The sequence below is a fragment of the Rousettus aegyptiacus genome, unplaced genomic scaffold, assembly GCF_014176215.1.
Source record: "Rousettus aegyptiacus isolate mRouAeg1 unplaced genomic scaffold, mRouAeg1.p scaffold_m13_p_2, whole genome shotgun sequence".
NCBI lineage: Eukaryota > Metazoa > Chordata > Mammalia > Chiroptera > Pteropodidae > Rousettus > Rousettus aegyptiacus.
The window spans coordinates 163,923,090-163,947,816 of NW_023416295.1; the positions used below are offsets into that span (position 1 = coordinate 163,923,090).

At 47.0% G+C, this 24,727-nt stretch overlaps 1 protein-coding gene and 1 pseudogene across 2 annotated transcripts in view; one reads left to right on the forward strand and one right to left on the reverse strand.

Moving 5' to 3' along the window:
- CHST11 (carbohydrate sulfotransferase 11) overlaps positions 1-24,727 on the forward strand; it is a 237,034-nt gene that overhangs the window by 57,552 nt on the left and 154,755 nt on the right. The gene's annotated exons all lie outside the window — the stretch shown is intronic.
- Positions 15,532-15,650, reverse strand: LOC118614121 (annotated as a pseudogene).

A 24,727-nucleotide genomic window follows, 5' to 3' on the forward strand; every position in this document is an offset into this window, starting at 1 on the left:
ATGTCCATGGTTGGCAAGGTTATTACATTGCCTTCTCAGTGGCCTCCTTACCTCTAGACTCCCCCTTCCCAAATTCCATTCCCCTCATGACCACCAGGGTCCTCGTTCTAAAGTGAAAACCTGTTCTTGTCACTCTCCTCCCTCAAATCTTTTCGTGGCGATATGGGCTGAATTGTGACCTCCCAAAATTCCTATGACGAAGTCCTAACCTTCAGGATCTCAGAAAGTACCTGTTTTTGGCAATGGAGTTTGTAAAGAGGTGATCGAAATAAAAGGAGGTTATATGGGGCGAGCCCTAATCCAATCTGACTGCCTTTGTAAGAAGAGGCGATTAGGGCACAAACAAGCACAAAGGGACGCAGTGAGAAGGCAGCCGTCCTGCAAACCGTGGAGAGAGACTTAGAAGAAGGCAACCCTGTCGACACCTTGATCTTGGACGTCCAGCCTTCAAAACTGCAAGAAAGTAATTTCCTGTGGTTTAAGCCACCCAGTCTGTGGTGTTCAGGTGTAGCAGCCCTAGCCCACTCGTACATGTGGCTACCTTTGACCTATGGGATATCTGTCTGCCTTCGCGACTGTGGGCAGATATTTCCTGTATTGCCCGATGAACTACACATCCTTCAAGGCTACGTTCAGGGGCCACCTGCTCTGTGAGGCCCTCCTAGACCACCCCTCTCTGTTCCCCGTTTTTCCCTTCCGCACAAACTTGGATCTTTCTCCCGGTACTCCCGAAGCTTGCTTGCGTCAGCCACAGTTTTATGAATCATCCTGTAATTGTTCTTTTGTTTCTTTCCTGCGTTCGGCTTTGAAACCTTGAGGGCAGGAATGTTGTTTATCTTTGCTCGCTAGCACCTAGCTCTGAGCCAGGTGGTTAGTGAGTCTCTTTTCATGGAATCAGTTAAGACTTACCCTTTACTGTTCCGTTTCCTTAGAACCTTACCCTGAATTTTGGGCTCCATTGCAAGAGACGATTAACCTTGATTCTCCTTGGGGAGTTAAATAGCTCCACACAGATATGTCTTCAGGTGACAATAGTAACAGGCGACAATGATAGCATTGGGAATTTTAGTATTTATTGAGCATCTTCTATATGTCAAATGAACATGTGGCTTATTTAAGCACAGTACGCTGTCAAGTAAGCATATCTTCAGATAAACTTGAGCCAGCTTTCCCTGGAAGTTGGTGTGTAGCCTTAGCTGTGCGCAGGAAGAGCTGGAAGTGAAGGGCTTCTTTCTTTTCAGGACCTTTCTGGTAGGCCTTGATGCCCAAAGCAGATTTTTCTTAAGATGCCCAAACGCACAGTAAAATTTCAATGAAACTGGCATGAAAAGGAAACCTCCTTTAAGTCTCTCTTCATTTGAAAACGTAGGAAGAAATGGCTTTCGGCGCACACTCCGTTCGCTAGAATTTACTGGGCACCCTGCGGCTTGAGAGCCAAGTAGCCAGCGGCCGCCCTTCAACCCCTCACTCTGCCTGTGACCTTTTCTGAGACTGTCAGGTCACAAGAAAAGCTTGTGCGTGAACGCGACTGGATGTGGCTTTCCTGGTGGTGTTCAGAGAGAGACTTTTCAATTCACTCCTCACTCTAGGTACTGTCGGACCCTTCCGTTATTCTTGGAAAAGTCGAGGAAGAAGAGCGATGGCTCGGCTGTTTTCGATTCCGTGCGCTTGATAGCATTGTTCCTCGGGGCCGCTGTGTCCCCAAAACTGACTTTGCAATTCCGCCCTACCACAGGATCCGCTGAGGGGAACCGTACCATTTGGAAGGGAAGCGGGGAGATTAAAGGAGTGTAGAAATGCACTAATAAATACGTCGCTGGGCTCGGAGGACCTCAGCGTCAGGGTCGGGAGCGCTGGCTGGTGTTGAGAAGTCGCTGTATTTGCAGTGCTCAGCGGTATTCCAGGTTCACTTGACTGCCTGGACAAACCCTGTGGAACGAGGTTTACCTGGAGAGGTAGGAAGGGCTCTTCTGGAGAAGGAGATGAAGGACCAACCGACCATCTGGAAACCAGACTGGCTAAAGGACAGCCCAGGAATCGCGCCTACTCAGCTTGGCTGGAGAGATCGTGGAGCCTGGGCTAAATTTTTGGAAGTCGGTCATATTCCTTTCTTGGTTCAAGTCACCTGGTCGTATGGCAGGGAAGTGTCACGTATAACCCCTGGAATCTGGCTGCCTTGTTCAGTCTGGCCCTGCCGTTTGCTTAACTGCGAGATCTTAGGTACGTGACTTGCTCTTCCATCTTAAGTGTCCTCCTTGGCAAAATGATGGTAACCATGGAACCTAATTTATAGGCTGCTGATGGGTGAAATGGGATAATGTATGTCTGTAGCATAGGACCCGGGCACAGTTTTATTTGTGTAGCTGTTTCAACAAAGAGGCTCAAAAGAACAGTGGCCGTAAAAAAATAACAATTTCTTTTTCTAGGGTAGGCAGCCTAGGGCTTATATGGAGGCTGCACAGTGATCAGGGACCCCAATTTCTTGACCTTGTTGCTTTGCCTTCCTTAATATGTGCCTTCAGTCTCATGATCTGTGTTGGCTACTTCATTTCTACATTCCAGCCAGGAACAGGAATGAGGAAGTGGAGGGCATGGTCTGAAAGTCGCCCACATCTCGGTCTCATCCCATTGGCCAAAGCTTAGTCATATGACCACATTGTTCACAAGGGAGTAGAGGATATTTTAGGCGTTAGGTGGATGCTTCACTGAAAGCCCTATTACTGTGTACGAAGGAGCGGTTGGATATTAGGGGACAACTGGCAGTATCTGTTCAAGAGTCAAGTGCTCAGTAAATGCTATAGTCATCACCCCCATCACCATTATTAGCGTCGTCATGATCATCATCATCTCTGATCCGAGCCTATAAATCCCTTCATTTCCCCACTTCCCGATTTGCCCCATTATTTTCCATTTTAGCTTGTGCTTCGTTCTGTCGCACAGGTTGCTCATATCCATGAACCGCTGGCACCTTTATATACCTGGAGGTTTGCAAGTAACCACAGCCCTGTAATATCCCGTGTGACGGAAATGGAGATTAAGGCCGGCGAAGACACTGGCAATTTAGGAACAGGGTACACTGGAGCATACAGTCTTCGTTAAAATAGGGCAGGAAAAATTGATGTGGGAAGATAAAAGTTTCACTACCTTTAAACGTAGGTTAAGGATTTGTTTTGTTTCGTTTTACTGCTCCCACTCACATGCCCTCCGCTGAAGATGCCTCGAATCTCCACGTCAGTCTAGATATCAACCTCCTGACTCACCTTTGCGATTTCCAAAACACGACAGGTTCAAAGTCCTTAGCCCTGGCAAGGATGTGGAAGCGGAGTTCTTTCTATTTTCAGAAGCGTGTCGAATAAATGAAGGGATTTGTTCCACAGACCCTCATTTATGATTTAAATGCTCTGCGAGAGTCTTTCATGGCGGAGATGGTTCGCTGAGAACTCACATGGACTTAAGACTCATTAAAGTGTTGAGGAAGATGGATGCCACTTCCCCGCTGCAAATCCCAGGGAGGCTGATTTAATGGAAGTCTAGCTAGCCTTCACGCTTTTCAGAGCCAAGTCTTAACCTCCCTCATTTGTCTTCTCCCTTCGCCTTTTTAAAATATGGTGTCAGAAAGTGGCATTTTCTCCCAGGAAAACGTACTCCAAAATTATGGCCTTGCTTCTTTCTATCGGGTCACTTATCTTTAAAGATTAGAGGCCATGAAGACAAGGGACTGGGAAATCTCCAGAAAGAAACATTAAAATCACCATCATTTTTCTTCTTTCCCTCATTTTTTAAATTCCTCTTAGCTTCTGTTGATGCTCCCTGAGAAACTTCTTGGGAATTCCTCTCCTTTATTTTATTCCTTCATGATTCTAGTTCAGGCCTTCAGCATCCCTCGCTAGGACTGTGGCAGTAGTCTCCTGGGTTTCCTGCCTCCTGCCTCTGCCTCATCCCATGCCTGTTCTCCCAGCATGGATCTGGCCAATCTTTGTCTCCGTCATAGTCAATTTTTTCCATGGCAATCATTGGCATGGAGTCAGCCTTCCTTGGCATGGAGTCCGAGGTCAGGCCATTACTATGGTTGTTTGCTAACAATAACAGGCAGAGTAGCTGGCGTGGTGGTGGGTATGCTTTATAACCAGCTTTTACAGCTGAAGAAATGGAAGCCGGAGACATTACGTTACCTACCTAATGGCACCTGCTGAAAAACAGCGAAATCAGAATTGGACTCTGGGCAGCTGGACTCCAGAGCTGGCGCCGTCAAGCGCCACGTTTTGTGTTGGTCTCGTTTCTTTCTGCCCTCTTCTCCGACTCCCTCCTTCTCTCACGCCCTGGCTTCCGGACCTGCTAATCAGCTTTACCACCTGTCTTGTCACCTTGACCAGCAAGACCTGGGAGTTGTCATGTCACTGTTCCTGTGCCTTTGCCTTTGCAGTTTCTTCTGCTAAGAGCGCCTCCTCTTGCCTTTTGGTCTGGCAGAGTTTTGCTTCAAGGTCTAGTTCACAGTCTCCTTTATGAAGATCCCCCACCCTGCTTCTCCTCCTGCCATGTAAATGAGCCAAAGATGGCCATTGTGTATTGGCTCCTAGGTTTTTATATCTTCACTGCAGGCTGAAACCCACTAGCTAAAAATCCTATAGACACCAAACTCAAATTTTTATACATCCAATTGTTTCACAAAAAAAAAAAAAAAAAAAACACCCAGCTCTAACGAGCAGATTTTTAGCTATTTAGGGCCTGTCTGCTTTGCATACCCTGCAAAAAACTACACCAAGCATATGTTGGCCATTGATAAGACAGAACCATATAGTTATACAATGAGATAATAGTGGAAATGCAGCCATTGATAAGACAGAGCCTTATGGTTATACAACTTCGAGCTACTACTACTGCCCTTTGGAGCTCTGTGACCCCAAGATTCCCCTGCTTCTGGTTGACGTCACTTAGATATGTGAGCCTCCTCTCCAGTTCTTCCCGCCCCCAGGAGTTCCCTCATCTCCCCTTCTGAATGGTGGACCCTGAGCCAAGCCTTCCGATGTTCTCCCGCTGTGAGGGGCTTCCCCTCTCTTGTGGCCCTGTGGCCCTGTCCAAGCGCCTGGCCCCCCACCCCCCACCCCCAATGCTCATTGTGTGTTCTCGCCTCTCCTTGTCATATTTTTTCTCTCGATCAGCGCCCAGATCACTCAAATCCCCCACCCCCAACAGATTGGTTCATGGTGTCTTATGAGTTTTCACCGTATTTTTAACGTGCCTTCGTTTACTGTCCTCATTGGTTCTACCACCGTTGGCCATGGATTTCATTGTCTTCCCCCTTGGATTATAGACCAAGAATCGAGGAATCCGAGGATCCCTGATTTCAGAAGAAGCGAAAGAAGCTAAATTAACCCCTGAACATGATTGAGCTTTCCCCCAGCATTATAGATTAGTTTGCTGTTTTGTACTTGGTCACACTTCATCTTGGCATCAAGTGTAAAAGTACTGGTATTTTGCGAAGTATCAGGGAGAAGGTCCTACGAGTTTAATTTTCTCTGATTCTGAAAAAAAAATGGCCGTCGGAAATAGGTAGGGACACTAAAATTTGGAGCACTTATCATCACGTCTTGCCACGACGGTTGTTTCTCATCACCCTTTGGATCCGGACTTGCCAAGGAAACCAGAGCAAATAGGTTAAATGAATGAAGGCGCGGGGGTGGGGGGGGGAGGACGGGACTGGCGTTGCAAAAGCATTCTTCCCAAGGCGTCTCTTTCCAAATGGTGCTCCCTAAGACGCTTAAGTGGTGGTTTGTGGGTCGCGAAGGCTTGATGGGGAGAAAGGAATGCGGGAGCCAAGCAGCAAATGCTGATCAATAAGCAGTGAAAACAAAATTCTCTGAAACGTGCTCAGAGCGAAGTCATGTGCAACTGTTCCAGGATAAGTCTTTTTGGGGGAGTGTAGCTCACATCCTGTTAATATCAGCCTCCAGTGGATTGACCTACGGCTGACCATATTGAAGGTATTTCTTTAGAGTGAAACTAAAATCTCGCCCTCCCCTCTCCCCGCCACCCCGGTCAATCCTTTATAAATAGGATTAAAGTTACCCCATAATAAAGTTAGGTCTTGGGTTAGTGAAGATACTTTTTTTTTAATTTTCTTTTTTTAACTAGGAAAAAAAAAAACTAAAATGTAATTATCTTAGTATTTGGCAGGGTTCATTTTGAAGTAACAGCTTTTTTTCCCCCTCCTTCAGAATTTTTAATGTAATAGTGATAATAAGTTTCAAGGGTAAATAAACTTATTTGGCAAACCAACTTGTTAAATATGTCTGTGACCATTTCGGTTTCTTTTTTCTCCGGCATATTTTATTAAAGGGAGGAGGGCAGCAAAAAGAATATCAAAGATCATGCCTCTCATTTCGGTTTTCTTTGATGGCGTAACGGACACCGCGCATGAAGACATGGACCCTGCAACACTCTGTGGTTTCCCTGGCGGTTATCGAGATGTAGCTTCTCAGCTCCGCTTCCCTCAGAGCCAGGGAAATAGAACAGGAACACGTTTCCAACAATATTTTTCCAAGTTGCAGTTAGTCACTTGCCGCTCACGGTTCCTATTTAAGCGATTTCCATTTCGCTGAACTTTTTCGCTTAGCGGTGAGTGACTTTTAAATTCATTTTTATCACATTGGAAACACGTATCTTAAGGTTGCCGGGTGGATGGATTTCGGCTCATCCCCCTGAGGATATGAGAGCAGCCGCTAGCACCTAAATGTTACCCACCCCCCCCACCTCCCCCAGGAAGGAAGGATTTAGGTGTATAATCCTGTGTTGGCTTCGCGTGGTTTCTGCCGTGAAACATGCAAGGCCTGGAAGCTCTGCTAATCCCCAGCCTGCCAGATTGAAGAACATAATGGGTGTATGGAGTGATTTTTGAGGGGAGCTTTTGTTTGGATTATTCTCATTTGCATACTGGTTTATTAATTACTAGAACATAAGGGCGAAGTTTTTAAATATAATTTTATTAAGGAGCTCAATTATTCTTAGTTCACAGAAGCCGAGTTTCTGATTAGCTATACCACCCTATCTTCATTAGGCAAGTTAAGATGTGAATTATACATTTTTTCAAAAGTAGCTAATTATGGTAAAACCTGCCATATTTGCATTTTTGTAAAACTGCTGCGGCAAAGATTCTGGCTAGACGACTTCATCATACTGGGCTGTAAAATCATTCCTGGTGGGAGCGATTTCTTTTTTGTAAGAAAGCGACAAATGTGAAAAGATTGCATGTGGTCTTCTGATCTTTTTTCCAGACGCCTCACCGCCCTTTGGGGTCTGTGGGCTGAGTCGCAGGTCAGAGTCTCTGCCCTTGACATTCAGGGTGGAATGACAGAGGCGTCTAAAGACATCAGAGTCTGACCTGGTCTCCTGTCGGATGGCAGCTTGTCTTTGGAGGTGTCTGTCTGTGCTGCTTCATGGTCCTCGGTGTCTGTCCTTGGTGCTAGCACGCACTGAGTCTTCATTACAAATGCCCGAGCATCAGAGGGCCTTAATACCTGGGTGTTCCAGCCCGCTCTTCGCAATGAGGTCTTCGCGTCCTTGGACCTCAGGACCAGATCTCACACGGACTTTTTGACGGTGCTACATTCCAGCAGCCATGTGGAATGTTGTTTACCGCAAGGAACATAAACCTTACATTGTGGAACGGGGGCATTCGAAAATATCTTCTCCTCTCTTATTGCCAAGGTGGGTCAGTATCTACTAAAATTAAATCCACATGGGTACACTGAGCAGATGGGGAGGGCGGGAGGGGTCGGAAGGCACACAGCCCTGTGTGTCTGTGAGGACATTTGTTTACCCATCGGTAACCTCAGAGTTATAAACCAGAGCATTATTTTCTAAACAGGACCATGTATTCATCTATGGTACGATAGAAAATTTATAAATATATTTATAAATAAACATATGAAAGAAATCCTAGCTTCGGATTCAATGTTAATAAGTAGATTAATTCTAAAGTCCTTTATACTGTTAGATTGTGAAGGACAATCTTTATTATTATGTGACCTAACTTCTCTTTATCATATCTCTTAATTCAGCTGTTTTCATTGGTGGGTCAGCAGCATATAGAAGGGACGTGCATTAGAAATGGGGGAGAGACTATCATTATAAAGTATATGAATATAATGTTTTTTTTTAATATATATAAAATACAGAGATTATAAAACTAGACAAGACTGCTTGCCTAACAGGGATAAATGACTAAGAAAGCATCTTAGGAACATGGATTCAGAAAGGCTGAGAAATGACACTTTGGGGTTCATGGGAAATGGTAGTGAATACTTTCTCCCACCCTTTCCAGCAGAATGAGGCCACTTAATTGACTGTAAGTCTGGTGTTTGTGTCCGTAAACCCAGGGTGTAAGTCCAACGAGGCCAGCTTCTCTTTCACGTAGAACTGGCCATGTGTTTATGGCCTTCGTGGCTAAGTAAGGGATTCTGCTCAGTGCGTTGTCCAGGGACCAGCAGCGTCACACTGTTGTTAGATGTTAGCAATGCAGACTCTCAAGCCTCACCTGTCCAGGTAACATCCTTGCGGAAAGTGCCCACAGCTTCAAGCAACCACCTCAGAAGGATCTTTCAAGCATTAAGTAAGAAAACAGTTGTAAAGTAATCATCCAAGAGCCAGTCAGGTAGTGCGTGGTGATTATTAGTGTGATAACGGTGATGTTTGTGTCATATTTCCCCTGCCGATTACACATGCCTTTGAAAGAGGCCGAATGTCTGGTTTATCTTTATTTTCTTCCAGGTCCCTTCTCGGTGCCTGGAACATGGTTGGTGGTGATGTAGCTCTTGGCTAGCACTAGCATCTGTAGCTTAAAATCCTTGATCTTTGGAAAATTCAGTGTGAGTCAGAGGCGGCAGTCTAAGAACCCCAGCTCCACAGAGTGCATTCTAGAAGCCTGTAATGAGACTGACTGCACCTTCGCCTTCAGGTTTGGGCAAGTCCACGGCTGCTCTTTGGGTACGTGCCACGTTGCACACAGGTGTGAGCAACGAAAAGGAGTAGTTGCTGAGAAAATGGCAGCTCACAGTTTCCATCATCATGTCACTTTGGAATGAGAAGGAGAATGAAGAGCTCAGATTTTAAATTGACGTCACCTTGGATTGGGGCGTGAGACATGGAAGATCTACAACAGCAAATCCTAGGGCGATGGGATTGCCCATGGACACAGCCCACCAGCTGGGACTTTTAACTACAGGCCTCGTGGGTGCCCAGCATTAGCCCTCGTCTTGAGACATCCACATGGGCTTTCCATCACAGTAGGGGGCAGGGAGGCCAGGTTTTAACCAGGTGAGCTCCGAGGTCCGATGACCTGGGTCGAAATCTCAGCTCTGTCTTATTCTAGCATCTGGATCATGAGCAAGTTATGGACCCTCACTAAACCACACCACTCACAAGACAATCGCAGATGAAACCTGGTCCTTGAGGTTTCGAGTTGGCTGTTTAATAGAAGTAAAAAATCTTTTTAATGCATTTTAAATTCTAGAATAGCTTTATTTATTTTTTAAATGTCAGTTTATTTATTTATTTTTCATACTCTCTATATAGGTATATATACATATTTTTTAACATTTTATTTTTTATTTTCCCCCTCCGCCCTCCCTTCTGGTAACCACTAGTCCATTGTCCATGCCCCTGAGTCTCTGTTTGTTTGCCCTGTTCATTTGTTGCTTTTAGGTTTATATCCCACATATACGTGATATCATGTGATTTTCAACCTTTTCTGTCTGGCTTATTTCTCTTAGTATGATTATTTCAAGGTCCATCCATGTTGTCGCAAATGGCAGTATTTCATCTCTTCTTATGGCTGAGTAATATTCCATTGTATGCATGTACCACAGCTTCTTTAGCCAATCATCTATCGCAGGACACTTCGGTGGCTTCCATGTCCTGGCCACTGTGAATAATGGTGCTATGAACATTGGTGTGTAAATATCTTTTCAAATATGAGTTTTCAAGTTTTGGGGTAAGTAGCTAGTAGAGGGATTGCTGGATCATATGGTAGGTCAATTCTTAGTTTTTTGAGGAACCTCCATACTGTTTTCTGTAGTGGCTGTACCAGTTTACAGTCCCACCAGCAGTATATGAGGGCTCCTTTTTCTCTGCATCCTCTCCAACATTTGTTATTACTTGGCCTATTGAATACAGCTATTCTAACAGGTGAGCTGGTATCTCATTGTGGTTTTGATTTACATTTCCCTAAATAGCTAGTGATGAGCATCTTTTCATATATTCGTTGGCCATTTGTATGTCCTCCTGGGAGAAGTGTCTGTTCAGGTCCTCTGTCCATTTTTGGATTGGATCATTTATTTTTTTGTTGTTATTGAGTCGTATGAGTTCTTTGTATATTTTGGATATTATCGGAGGTTAGAATAGCTTTAGTTTTAGAGAAAAGTGAGGGTGGTAAAGAGAGTGCGGAGTTCCCACGTACTCCCACAGCAACCCTATAAGGCAGCTACTGTTGTTATCATCACTTTACACATGAAGGAACCGAGGGACAGAGAGTTACAGTGCACAGAGAAGGTTGCCCAAGGTTGCACAGGTAGTAGTACAATGCAGAGCTGGGCAATAGGATTTGGAAAGGATGTCTGTTGCTAACCTTTCTTCTCTGATTTTTATCCTCGCTGATAACTCCACTCATCACTTCTCTCCTATGAGAGCAGAGAGTTCACTCTGCAGAGCAGGAGAGCTCCGTGTTTTAATCCTGGCTCTAGCACCTGCCCACCGTGTGACCCTGGCAAGTTACTTCCCTTCTCTGCCTCTGCATTTGTAATAATAATATTGTACCTCCCTGAGAGGTAATAATAACATTGGTACTTCCCTGAGAGGCTCCGATGATATGACGCATGTGAAGCACCAAACCAAATAATTTATCACATGTTATAAATACAACTGCCATATTTTCTGAATTGAAAGTAGGGAGACGTGAATGAAAAACTGTGTCAGCGTGAGGGCCATAAGAAGAAATATCTAAAATAGGGATCATCTCCTAAAAGTAGAATGGCTACACAGTGGAATGGTAAGATTCTCAGGAAGAAGATGGAGGAGCTCCATTGTGGAAGGGACTAGTAAGCCATGACAAGTCAGGACCCTTGTCGTTCACGGGAGACACATCTCAAGAGCATCTCATAGCCCCCAAATCATCAGCCACGATAGCATCATATATAGTAAAACATAAACTGAAACACTTCCATAACCTTTTCAGACTTTTGACGCGTATCTACGCACCAGAGTAAAAGTTATAAATAATGTTAATAAATAAAGCTTGCCATTAGATTGACCTGCATTTTAAAATTTTATTGTAATTTAGGATCTATAAGAAGAATATAGGGGACTTCACCATTTTTAGCTAAGAATCATCTATTCCTAGACTTTTTAATTTTAGCTGTGCTTCTATCAATAGCTCTGGCAGGCAGCGTTTTGGGGAGAACCATATTTTTGCAAAAAAAAAAAAAAAAAAAAAAAAAAGAATGAAAGAGAATGTGTGAGCGTGCAAGAGATAGAAACCCCAAGCCGCTGGGCCTAAAGGGCAGGTCTCTCGTCCTCTTTTACTCTCTCGGATGCTCTCGACTCAGATGCATGCCACGGCAAAATCGGAAATGATTGATGACACGTCAAGGACCTTTGGGGAAACTTGAAAATGGGTAAAACCTCAGTGCTCAGCCTGCGAATGCCAAGGCTCCCTCCTCTCTAATTACAAAGCTAATGAGAACTGGAGACGAGGGATCCAGATGGCCCGCGGTGAGCCAGGAAGATTTCGATGCCCTAAGACGGCCCACATTTTCATTCTGGATACATGGTTTTATCTAAATGCATACATATTGAATTGAAGGAGGAGAGTAGAAACTGAGCTTTCTTTCTAAGATTTTGCTTCTTGGGTTAAGGTGGAAGTCACGTCAGAAAAATGCCTTTTCCCCTACCACGTTTTGATAACAAAAGCAAAGAGCCAATGACAGAATTTCCGGATGACTTTGAGAAGAAGACCCAGCATTGCTGAAGTGTCCAATACAACATCTTGTAAGAATTGAATGCGACATAAATTTTTATCTCATAGAATATTTTCGGAGTAGGAAAAGTCTCTGAGATTATATCCAGCAGCATTAAAAAAAAAATGTTACACACACACACACACACACACACACACACACCACAAAAGTTTTTATCTTCCCTGCTTATGCTATTCTCCTTTGGTGATTAAATGGCTGTCTTTAGCTTTGCTCCAGAGATGTGAAATCCTTGAAGGTGACCTACACAGAGTGGTGTCAACCTACAGAGTGATTCATCATCACCCGTCGGAGAAGTTAACATCTTCAATGACAATCTGCCTTAGCATCCCTTGTGGGGTTCCTTTTTATTAGAAGCGGTCTACATCCAGTTTGCATGGAATCCCCGTGCAGTTCTTTTCACTAAAACAAAAATAATGCTAGTGCTCTCGTTTTCTTCAGACTTCCTCCTTGTCTCATGTTTATGAAGTAGTTCTCTTTAACATTTTTTAAAAATTTCCATGGTGGCCCAGTGGATGTCCTGAAATAGGATTTGGCCTTTGCATCCTCCTTTCAAACGCCCTGTTGAGAATGACATATTTACTCAGATCGCGTTTGTTCAATATCGTAGAGACAGCCTTGCCCCGTAAGGTTTCATTTCATGGGGGAATTGGGAAAACAGTTGAGAAAAGGGTAGTGAAAGTTATTTCAGGGAAGGGTTGTTGCCTTGCAGAGGAGTCGATGACCCTCCCCCCCCCCCACCCCGCCGCCGTCTCTGGGAAGCCCTCACGGACAGAGGTGGAGGGGGGTGTTGACAGGATAAGGGAGGACGAAACGTGATGTGTCTCCAGTTTTCACATGATCGGGACAGGAGTTTTTGTCGACATGCCCTCTTTCGTGTGTTTCCATTTGTCCTTGAATGAGGGGAAGAGACTGGTGATCTGCACTAGCCTTGAAAGCCTTTAAAATTTTTTCTGCTGAAGTGTCTGGCAAATTCCCCCCCATCTCCCTGCCCCGGCTCAGTCTCGCAGGAGCCCGGAAGTATAAGCCGAGGGAAATTAATGTTTGTGATTGACCCCGCCTGGCGGACTTTATCAGGCAGGAGGCATCACCAGGCAGAGTGACAGTCACCGTTTCTCCCCCCGCCCCTGCCTCCTTCTACCTCCTCCTCTCCCACTCCCCAAACCAGCAGACTCTACTGGCCTGGGGCAGATTAGGGGTATTCTGCCCTCAGCTTACTTTGGCCACTGGTTAAGAAGTATGAAAAGAACCGATTGATGTCCGTATGTAGTAGGATTTCCGAAGAGAATCTTCCTGATTCTACAGAAGATGTCAGCCAGCCAGCCTCTCTCAGCTAGTTTCTCAGAAAATAATGAGCCTAGTTAAGGATATTTGAGAAAAGTGTAAACTAGAGGGACTGTGCCCCATATCAGCATAGAAAAACTAACAGGTTGGTCGGGAGGAGTGTGAGGGAGAAAATTTGTTTTGCTATTGGAGAAATCAGAAGTTTGAGTTGAACTAAAGAGCTGTGGGGGTGAAAAGCCTGTCCCAGAGACAAAGGATTGGGCTCTTTCTTTTTGGATTCTCAAAATAAATGAAGTCACTTTCAACCCCGTCTGAATCACTACCGTGAGTTTATTGGGTGGATGTTGGCCTTTAAAGAGCAGCCTCACGGTTTAGAAGTATGTTGTCGTTTTGCCCTGTGGCTGAAAAATGGGGAGGTGTTGTTTATTAGAACTGGTCCTGAAGTGTCCTTGTTCTGAGAAGTGGGAGGTGTCCAGGAGCATCACAGTGTTCTTTCTGTTTGGATCATCTCTGTGGAAAGTGAGAAATCCCCCAAAATGTACACAAATCCTGGCTGAGCGTCCTTGCTATTACCTGCAGGGCGAAAGGGAGAAAAGGACCTCAGACAAGTTTAATTTGGAATTGTGTGTGTGCGTGCGTGCGTGCGTGTGTGTGTGTGTGTGTGTGTGATCAATTCATTGCCCCTAACTTCTCTGTCCTGTTGTTTAGGCGAGGTTTAAGGATGATGAGCAAATGGCCTCACGAGGGCAGGAAGGCATCCCGACTTTGCTGGACTCAGATGCTGGGGCCCTGAGATCTCATCGATCATTTCAGCGTCTCTTCATGGAGTCTGTCCAGATTTCCTTCAGAGAATGAGTGTGGACTGTGTTCCGATGGCAGTTGGAGAGAAAAAAAAACCCTCTCAGAGTCAGGTTTTTTAGAATAACAGCCCTGTCTCTCTCTGTCTGGCACATGATTGGTTGATTGATTGACTATCTAGAAACCTGGGCTTAAATATAGAACAAATGGGTATTAACATACTTAAATTTTTATTTTGAGAGGGAAACTAATATTTATTGAATGGGAACGCTATGTTCTAATTATGTTATTTTTCCATGGTTCTCCTAAGATCTGGTGAGGCAGATAATAATAATAAGTAACATTAATTACAAACAAAATGGTATATCCAAGTGTTTTATGTGTAAATGGGCAGACGTATTCTTCTCAACAGTGCCCTGACGGTAGATATAAGAACTCAAGACGTAGACAAGTTAAGGAACTCGCCCAAGATTATACTTAGTCAGTGACCCAGATATTCCGGCTTCAGAGTCCGAGCCCGTACTTACCCAATACACCAAAATGAGCCACCCCATGACTCGCCCAAGGTCGTGGAACCATAAGTGACCAATTTTATTTCTCGAAATTTCCTGTCGATTAGGGATAGTAAAGGTTTCAGCTTTCCTTCCCAAGTTCTTCTTAGTAGCATGAGAGGGGTGCCCAGAGTGCTCATTTAGAAAGCTCTAGGTGTTGCTTCAACACATATTGAAAAAGGAATTGAAATGCGGCTCCGGGAAGGGGTGTGTGAGGCATCTGGCGGCTTTTTTCTCCCCCGAGAGTGGGGAAAGGTTTCATCACGTCAGGCTCCGTCAGGCTCCGGTAGGTAGGTTTCTGCAGCAGCCTCCGTCCAGCAACTTCTCTTCCCTCCTAGACAAAAGCAAAACAAAAAGTCCAAAAGCGAAAGCCAAGAGAGAAGTGGCGTTAAGGTTCAGCGTGTTCCCTTGGGTCGCTGGCACTTGCTCAGGGAGTGAGCCCAAACTCGCCATTACGAATACAGCCCCAGGCCGTGCCTTTTGGGACGGCGGCCTCCAACGCGCTGGTCGAGTGGCCCTAAAATTTCCAAACCAGATGACTTCCTCTGCAGAGCAATGTTTCCAATTCTGGCGTACGTCACAGAGACGCCAGAGAAACCAAGCCGAGAACTTACTTTATCCACTGAAACATTTTGTGATGATAAAGTCCTCAAGTCTTTTGGCCGTCACGGAAAATTTATTCAGACAAATCCTGATATTTTTCTCTTGCAGGTTCTAGGGAGGAATACCATTTTGTGGTGGGGTGTCAGTAGAGGTTGAAATTTTTATTTTTATTTTTGTTTTATTTTTTTAGACGAGGCAACCCTTGGTTGACCTCACAGATTGCAAGGACCTTGTCAGCTTACAATCCCTTATTTTTTTTACCTTTTTTACCCCTACAGCACCTGGTCTTCCTGGGTGGTCTCCCATCCAAGTACTAACCAGGCCCGACACTGCTTAGCTTCTGAGATCAGTGTGATCGGGATTTGTTCAGGGTGGCATGGCCATAGACTGAAATTTTTTTGTGCGAAGAGGAATAATTGGGATGGTACAGACTATAAGATCTTCTCGGGCAGGAGGTACAGTAGAAAGGAATGCAGCCCCAGAAGGGAGGTGTGCAGTTACGGGCAGATGGGCCAGGAAGATGGTTTGATTGCCAAATGGATTGGAGCCCAAGTGTTCAGGTTTTCAAGTGGGTAATTAGAATAGGAAGGAGCCAAACGCAGGCCCGCTGGTGCCAGGAACAGCAAGATTTTCCGTTCAGGTTGGGTAGTCTTCGAGCTGAGATGGGTGCCTGTCAGTTAACAAATACAAGCACTTGATGTTATTTAGGTCCATGATTGGGGGCGAGGGTCATAGATGAATGAGCAAACAGGATTTCCATCCCTGAGCAACAAAAAAGTCTGAGGCCAAAAGCCGAATGCATTGAACAATAGAGACTAGTATAAGACAGTGTGATTAAGCAGCAGCTTGCATGGTCTTGCTCCTGAGTGCTAGCGAGCGGCTCTAGTGAGTGAGCTATCTGACACAGAGCATGAGCTCCGGAGTCGGAGTGTTTGGGTTTATATGCTGGCTGCTCGCGCTGTGTGGCCTGGAGCAAATTACTTAAAATCTTTTTGGGCTTCGGTTTCTCTGAATAAGAGTAGTTATAGTAGCTATCTCATGAATTCCTTATGAGGATTAAATTATTTTCTTCTTGGACAAAAAGAAAAAAGTCTTTGCCCCTGTTTCCTGCTTTTGAATGCAGTCTTGATACCTGGAACTGTAGCAGCTCTTTTGTGCATATGAGACAAGGAGCAGGCGGGGGAGAAGTCTACACACAAAGGGTGGCCGCTGAGGGTGGGACTGTTGAGATCCTTGATGATGGCAAGGCGGCCAGACCCATGTCTACCTCTAGACTTGGTTAAGTGAACCACCGCTGGTTAAGCTTTCTGTTCTTTGCAGCCAAATGTATCATAATTGATACGACTTTGTTGCTAGACTGTAAACTCACTGAAAGCAGGACAGCGACTTATTTACTTTTGAGTTTTCATGGAGAACCAAACATAATGCCCCTTACACAGTAGATGCTCAGCGGTTTATGACAGGAAGCTGGGTGGTTGGAAAGAGAGAAGGAGGCAGGTAGAAGTGGTATGCTGGTACACGCTTAAATACTAGTTCTCTGGGAATGAATGTCTTGGTTTGCGGCATTTGCCCATTGCCAGGGTGTAAATATTTCCATCATGGCTGATTTTCAAGCTACTAATGGGATGTCGCTGAGCTTAGTGTTGGGCAGAGGTGCCCACGGTCAACTCCTGTGAGCTGGCCCCTACCAGCCCTGGCTCTCTGCCCGGGGGTCAGAGAAGAAGAAAGAAGGGGGAGAGAAAAGGGAAGAAAAGTTTCCATTAAGATGAATAATAATAATGATAACAACAATAACACTAGCTAAATTTTATAGAGGGCTTACTCTGTGCCAGGTTCCGATCCACATCCCTCCGAGTGGTCTTTTTACACCTTCTCACCCAGAACTGGGTCACGGGGCCTTTCCTAGCTGCAGGAAAGGCAAGGAAAAGTGAACGGACGAAGGTGTGGGGGTTGGCGAACGTGCTGTCACTGGCATAGACCATTCATGTGTCATTCCTTAGAGCTGGGCCGCTTGCCTCTCTGAACACAGGCAGGCATCTGTTGGCAGTGAAGCGGGCCGTTGGAAGGCAACCAAGAATGTCCGAAAGGGCAAGACTTTCCGAGTAGAATGGTTTGATTTTCAGACTGCCTTTTCGACAAAGTTAACTAGCACCGTTATCATCAAAATGACAAACCTCTTCCCCGCTGTCCTCCATCTCAGTGGATACCTCTCCAGACACCGTAAACTGACCTTGCCCTTCACGGCGGAACAGTTGGTTTTCTCAAACAAGTACCCACCACGGTGATAAATCAGGTTGGAAGAAAGGAAATACATGCAGATCGTCAAAACATGTCTGCAGCGAAGTCTCCAGAAGAGGAAACAAGAGCGGCTGCATGCAGACTCACTGCGCTTCCCTTGCGAAGTCCTGCGTGGGCTCGGGGTGGGGCCGGGCGGTGGTGGGAGCACGGTGGAGAGAATGAGGCCATCGGGGATGTCTACTGGGAAATTCCTTCCTCGCGAGGTCAGCTTCCTCCTTTACATATTCTCCTGGCAAATTGCTCACCTCCCAGTCGCCACCATCCTCCAGCAGGTGGAAAATGTATAATAAAGGAGAATGCCAAAATCGGGGCCATTGTTAGGGGGAAAAAGGCAAAAACTGTTTTAAAGAATATTTCTATATCATCTTCAGGATTTTTGCAAATTTGATACCCAGGTGTCAGTTTCTTTGTTTAAAAAAAAAAAAAAAAAGATTGTAAGTGATTTATCAGTTCCACCTCATCAGAGGCCCAGAGAGGAAAAGCAAAGGCAGAGAAGGAAAGAGATGTAAGGAGATGAGTGATTGTGCTCGGAGGACTCGGCCTGATGGACAAGTCTGGGCTCTGCCGCCTGCCTGTCGAAGGAGAGAATGATGAAGCGCTGGAAGACCCAGACCAGGCTTTGAAATGAGGACTCACTTCAGCTGGAAGAAATGCTGAGAAGAAGCCATTATTTCTCAGCCGGCTGCAAACCGTACACTCGGAGCCGATTCCTAGCTGCCCACCCACTGGACTGTTTACAACACCGGATTCGAGGTGCCCCTCTCGGCCACGTTGCGTGGACGTGTAGGGGGAACATCGGTTGGAGGTCACCACCGCCTTTGGCTGCAGGAAATGCGCCTTTGGGCTCTTCCGGTACAGCCTGTAGCAGAGGAGCAGTGTGGGTTCTTTGTTGTCTGTAGCGTTTTTCCTGGGCCAGCTGACATCTTCCCACGTGGTCGGACCATCCTCTTCGGATATGAAGGCAAAGTTACTTTCAAGCTTAGAGATCAGGATCTGGGGGATCATTTGTCAGTTGCACATTTGATCTTTCTATAAGCAGAATGGAAAATGCCTTGTACTTTAACTTTGCTGTGAACATTGCCTCTTTTACCGAAAGCAAGGTTTGCAAACGTTTTCAAGGACCAGGTAGTAAACGTTTTAGGCTTTGCGGGCCACACAGTGTCTGTCACAGCTTCTCAGCTGTTCAGTGATAGAGAGAAAACACCTATAGGTAATAAATAAATGGATGGGCATGGCTGTCTTCCAGGAAAACTTAATAAAAACTCACAGCCAGGAGGATTTGGCCTGTGGGCCATCGCTGGCCAACTGGTGCTCTTAAGGGGTCTTAGATGGAATGGGAATGTCTCGCTTGCCCAATATGATCATAATTCATTGCAAAAGTCAATGCGTTATTATGCTACAAGACCTTTCTCCACCTGAAATCAAAGTGGAGGAGCAAAAGGGGCCAGCGAACACCCTCTTTTCCTGTTGGTGGTGATGTGTCTGGCCAAGTGGTAAAGGAGGCAGAGATCGTCTTTGGGTTACCTTGGTGAATCTCTGCCATTGTCCAGACGGTGAAGCTCAGGGGACATCCGGTAAGATGGTGTTGGCTGGCGGGGTGACCACAGTTTAACTCTCTCCCGGGGCTCGCTGGGGCGCGCTTTCTCTTATTTCCTTCATCCACCTAATAGTATGGATAAAGAGGAAAATAAGGTGAGTACTGACGATCCCCACTGGAAACACATTACAGATTAATTCTTTGCAGTTTCCAGGCTTTGGCTTTATTTCAGAGGCGACCTACCCTACCATCTTGGATTGGAATTCACTAGCATATACTCCCAGACTTGGAGAGGAGAGGGGGACTCTATGAAGAAAGAAAAGCAGTTTCCAATTTTACAAAAGTGATTTTCTTGACAGGCTTTCAACAGAAAAATTAATGTGCAATCGCACGCGGACAGGTCCATGTTCACATTACGGCTAGCGGAGCTCTGGGGTCCGACAGGCGCCCCGTCGACGCCCACGTCGGTGTTAAGGGGGCCACAGCAGCAGTTCCATGGGGTGGGGTACAGGGAGGTTGCCTGAGCTTCAGTTTATAGCTTGTGCCTACCTGATTTCGTGTATTGGTTATAGATTGTTAGAGGTACTTCAGCTTTAAGGGACAAAAAAGCACCACTCTGGAATCACCCAGTTTCAGTGACTTTTAGGTCTTGCAAGAAAGAGTGACATAACGTCACCCCCTCTTTTCGGGCTCGTGCTGTGCCCGCGCAATTTAGAAGGGTGTTCCCTCTATGGAAAGGCTGGATTTACATATTTTGTTAATTAGAGCTGCCAGATTCCTCGAGGTGATTTAATGGCGGGGGAGACCTAACAAGTGCGAAGAGTATTTTTAACCAAGCTGTGTGGGTTTGATAGCCATTTGGGGACTAGTATGGGAATCTAGAACTTCACGCGCGGCTGTGGGGACACAGTTGGGGGCGGAGGGATCGGAGGCTGTGAAACACTTGGGCGCGGGGCAGCTGTTGGGTGCTTTGATCCCGAAATGGGCTGGTGGTCTCCTTCACGTTCTGGTAACAGTTGTCAGTCAAGGCCGACTTTATAGGGTGTGAGATTGATACCCTCCCTGCTGTCTGGGATGGGGAGGCTGTCTGGGTGTTGTGAAGGCTGCAGTTGGAACTGGAAACTTGGTTTGCAGGGCATTCATTTCATTCATTCATTCATTCATTCATTCAACAAGCAGTTTTTGGAGTACCATAGACTAGAGTTCCTCAAACTTTAATGCACACAGAAATCACCCGGCAATCTTATTCAAATGCAGATTCTGATCCAGCAAGGCTGGGGTGGGTTTTCCTGGTGGCCCGAATCGAAAGTAGCCCCCCTAGTCTCTGATTTACATTTCTCTGAGATGGTCTTGTTTCGTATTTCTTTTCTGTCTCTTTCTCTGAGAAAACGAGCTCCCGGAGAGCAAAGGACATGCACTTACCTGTCTTGTTCACCACCGTCCCCTTCTCCCACCCTTGGCTGTACCTAACAGGATGCCTGGCACGTAGTCCATGCTCGGTAAGATCTGCGGCATGAAAGATCAGCATCCCTATCCCCAGGGATCCCACCGACCACAAGGAGAGACGGAAAAGCCAGCAACTAGTTACAACTGTGGGGCTGAGAAAGAGCGTAGGGAAATGCTTATCAGTGTAGACTATGTGGGATCCAATCCGTGTGCCTTGAAAGCCTCCTGGGGCCTCAGTTTTCTCCTCGGTAAAATGAGGTGAAGTAAGAGTACCTCCGTCATACATTCGTTTTGAGTATTAAATGAGCTGGTAGAAGCGAAACACTGAACACAGTACCTGGCACAGAGTGAGCCCTCGAGGAACATTAGCTGTGATGATGGAGATGATGAGGTGGTGGTGGCGGCCGTAGAGGGAATACCTGACTTTTCAGCGAAGGCTTCCCATAAGAAGTGCCCTTTGAACTGCATTTCAAAAGGCAAGTAGTAATTTTCTAGGGCAGTGTATTAAGTTACCAAAGCTTTATGACAAATTGTCACAAACTCAGCAGCTTAAAACGACACACGTTTGTTATCTCGGTTTGTTATCTCGTCGCTTCCCTGGGTCAGGAGGACGGGCAAGGCTTAGGCGGGTCTTCTGCTGCAGGCTGTCTCCCGGGGGGGGGGGGGGGGGGGGCGCAGGGAAGACGCCAGTCAGGCCTAGCTCCTCATCACAAGGCTTGGCTGGGTAGGGGTCCGCTTTCAGGCTCACGTGGTTGCAGGCAGAGTTCCGTCCCTTGCAGACTGTTGGACTCGGGACCTCAGGCCCTTCTGTCTGTTGGCCAGAGGCTGACTTGCTGTGTGGGTGTCTCCCCTGGGCAGCTCACACCATGGCGGCTTGCTTCATCAAAGCCACGGAGAGAGAGCGATGGCAAAATGGAAGTCAGAGTCAATCGTAGGCAACATAGTCACAGAAGTGACATCTCGCCTTTCCTGTATTCTGTTGGTTGGAAGCAGGTTTTTAGGTTAGCCCACACTCAAGGGAGTATATTTCACAAGGCTGTGAACATCAGGATTTGGGGATCTCTGGGGGTTGTCTTAGAGTGTGTCCACCATCGGCAGGAAGAGAGGAGGGGGAAGCCAGGCAGAGGGAACAGCATGGCCCTAGGGACTGTGTCCTCCGGAGGAAATGCCTGTCTTGGAGGGCGTAGCTCATCAGTGTTCGGAGGAGTGATCGGAAATGAGAATGGACCAGGAACAAGGATACGCGGGCTCTGGGCCTGATTCTACCCACCGCCCTTGGCCGTGACGGAGAGTTCGTCCCTACCTTCCTGGTCCTGTACTGCATAAAATGAAATCGGTCATTTTCACGTGGGTGCCAGGGCACCTGGGCTTCCACAGAGGAATCTCGGGGGCACTGGGGAGGATGGTGGGGGCAGGGTGGGGCGGGAGTGAGCAGCCCCTCCCTCCCCACCAGAGCAGCTCTGCTTCGTTATGCGCCCAGTACTGGCCTTTCTGCCTTAAGTTTCCTTTTAATGGAGACTTCCATGACTTCACAGGCTGGGACCAGCCGCAGTAGCTGCCCAGGAGGGCCCTCCTCTGCTGGCTGTGTGAACGTTCATATGGGCTTGAGCCAAGACCAGAACCTGAGGCCCTGAGTTGGTCGGTTATACTGGCATCGTTCTCCCCATGCGGAATTAGGAGAAAGGGGGGCTCGAAGCTGCACTGAGATGGGTGAATGATTAGAAAACCCAGTTTCTAAGCTTGTGGTCAGAAGGACTGTCTGTTTCATTCATTCGTGCACTTGGCCATTCATTCGTTTATTCGTTCAGTGCCCTGTTAGGCACACGGCGTTCAGTGGCATCGTGGGGCCCTCTCAGGGTCACTGCCAATGCACGCTCTTAACGCTCAGCACGTGGGTTAGGAAGCTCTGATCCCAGCAGCGTTAGGAGGGCCGGTAATAACCCCGGTTCTGCTCATCTCGAGGCTCCTCTCTGGAGGAGGGCAGGGGACTCTGCACCTTTGACACCACTACATCAGGGCCATTGTCCCTCCCTTTTATGGGACTCCAATGGAAAGGAGTCTCGATGGGAAGAATGGGGAGTGAAAATTAGTAGGGTAAGAAGAACTCGACCCAAAGGAGAGGGAAATATTTTTCTGTAATAGGATTTTCACTTTCAAGATTTGGGGTTTAAATTCCACGAATCTGGAGTGGCCCAGAACAAAAAAAAACTTTTGCTCGGTTTCGAGACTAGAAGTTTGTAACTCTCCCTTTTTTCTCTCCTCCACCCCCACTTTGCTGTCTTCCTTTCTTCCTTTCTGCATATTTTTTAACTTCTATAAAACACGTTATTCTTCATAGAGCTCATAGACAACTGGTCTCGGTTTTGGAACTAACTGCCATTAGCCAGCAGTGGGAACTTGTACAAGTCACCCAGCCTCCCTGAGCTCAGGTGCAGAGGAGTCCCTCATGGCCATGCCTGGAGGGCTGGGTTCTGTCTGACTGCTCTGTCTGGTAGCATTAAAATTCATTGTCTTCCCTGGAGCCAACTCTCACTCCATTAAGCAGCTTGTCCCTGAGGCAGATGGATCCAGCCAGGGGCTTGTCTCTCAAAGCAACAGGTTGGGTGCTGGCAGTCTCACAAAGAAGTCTCCAGAGAGATCCAGACTCCACACTGCTCTCTGGGCACGAGGTCCAGGGCCCTCTCACAGCCTGGGGGCAGGAAAGGGAGAAAGGATGACTGAGACAGAGCACAGTTTGCTCTGTGCGGAGGATGGTCCTGGTCTGAGCTTTGGAAGAACAAGAAAGACCTTCCAGGAAGAGAAGTCACAGCAAGAGCAGCTGGTGCTTATTGATCTTCTAATCTATGGAAATTAGTTTTGTATATTATCAGCAATACCCAAGATAACATAGCGCCCCATTTAACAGAGGGGAAACCAAGGCTCAGAGACCTCGAAGGACCTGTTCCAGGTGGTTTGGCTGGGAAGTTATGGAGCTGAGACTGGAAGCCAGGTTTGGCTCCTAAGCCCCGCTTTTCCATCGCACTAGCTAAGAGATCGTAAGGGACACAGGGGACGGGACTCTGGGGTCCTGGGGTCCGCGTGGATGTGTCAGTTTCTCAGGGCGGCCATAACGAGTGACCATGAACTACATAGCTCGACACAACATTCTGTCAGTCCTGGGGGCCAGAATTCTGAAATCGAAGGTCGATTCCTTCAGGAGGCTCTGAGGGAAAACCGTGTCCATGCCCCTCTCCCAGGTCCTGCTGGTCGCTGACAGTCCTCGGCCTTCGTGGCTTATGGACGCATCTCCCGAATCTCTGCCTCCGCCTTCGCACAGCATTCTCTCTGTGCGCTCCGCCTTCATTCACCTTGTCTTCCTCTCTGACTGTCAGCGTGTCCGAATTTTCCTCTTTTTATAAGGACGCCAGTCATAGGATTAGGGCTCGCCCAACTCCCATAGGACCTCGTCGTAACTCGATTACATTTGCAAAGACTTTATTTCCCGATAAGGTCACATTCACAGGGACCCAGCAGTTAGGACTAGGATATCTTTTGGGGGAACACAATTTACCCCCATGACAGTGGAGATGGCTGTAGGGTAGGAATGGGCAGCGAGGGGAGGGGGGAGCTCGTTCACAGCTGGGCCCCCTGAGGCTGGAGAGGCCAGCTCATGGAGGGCTTATGGGGCCTGCTGAGGACTTTGGACTCAGTCCTGGACTAGGCACTGGGGGAGCCATTGAAGGATCTGAAGTGTGTGTGTGTGGGGGGGAAGGTGTGGTAAGGTGGGTTGTAGTGAGTTTTGAGAGGAAGGTACAAGGACAAAAGGGGACTCTGGGTGCCATCACCAGTCTTATATAACAGCCTGGGGGAGAGAGGAGCAGGGCCTGAGCCAAGGCACGAAGGAAGGTGAGAAAGGAGGGGGCGGCCGGAGAGGAATTCAGGTGGTCAAGTGGGCAGGGCTCGGTCTCGGAGGCAGATGGCAGGAGAGGAGGGAGTATTTAGCGAATGAATGGAGGGAGCCAGTAGCGAAGGAGGGCGGCCTTTTTTTAGGAGCGGAGAGCGTGGAGGGAGGACAACCATGTGAGAGAGGCACGGAAGCCCGGTCCCTCCACCTCATGGACTTCAGGCTCGTCTCCCGGAAAATGTGGGATCTGGACCAGCTAGTCTCAAAGCTTCCTTCTGGCTCCGACATGCCGAAGTTTCTG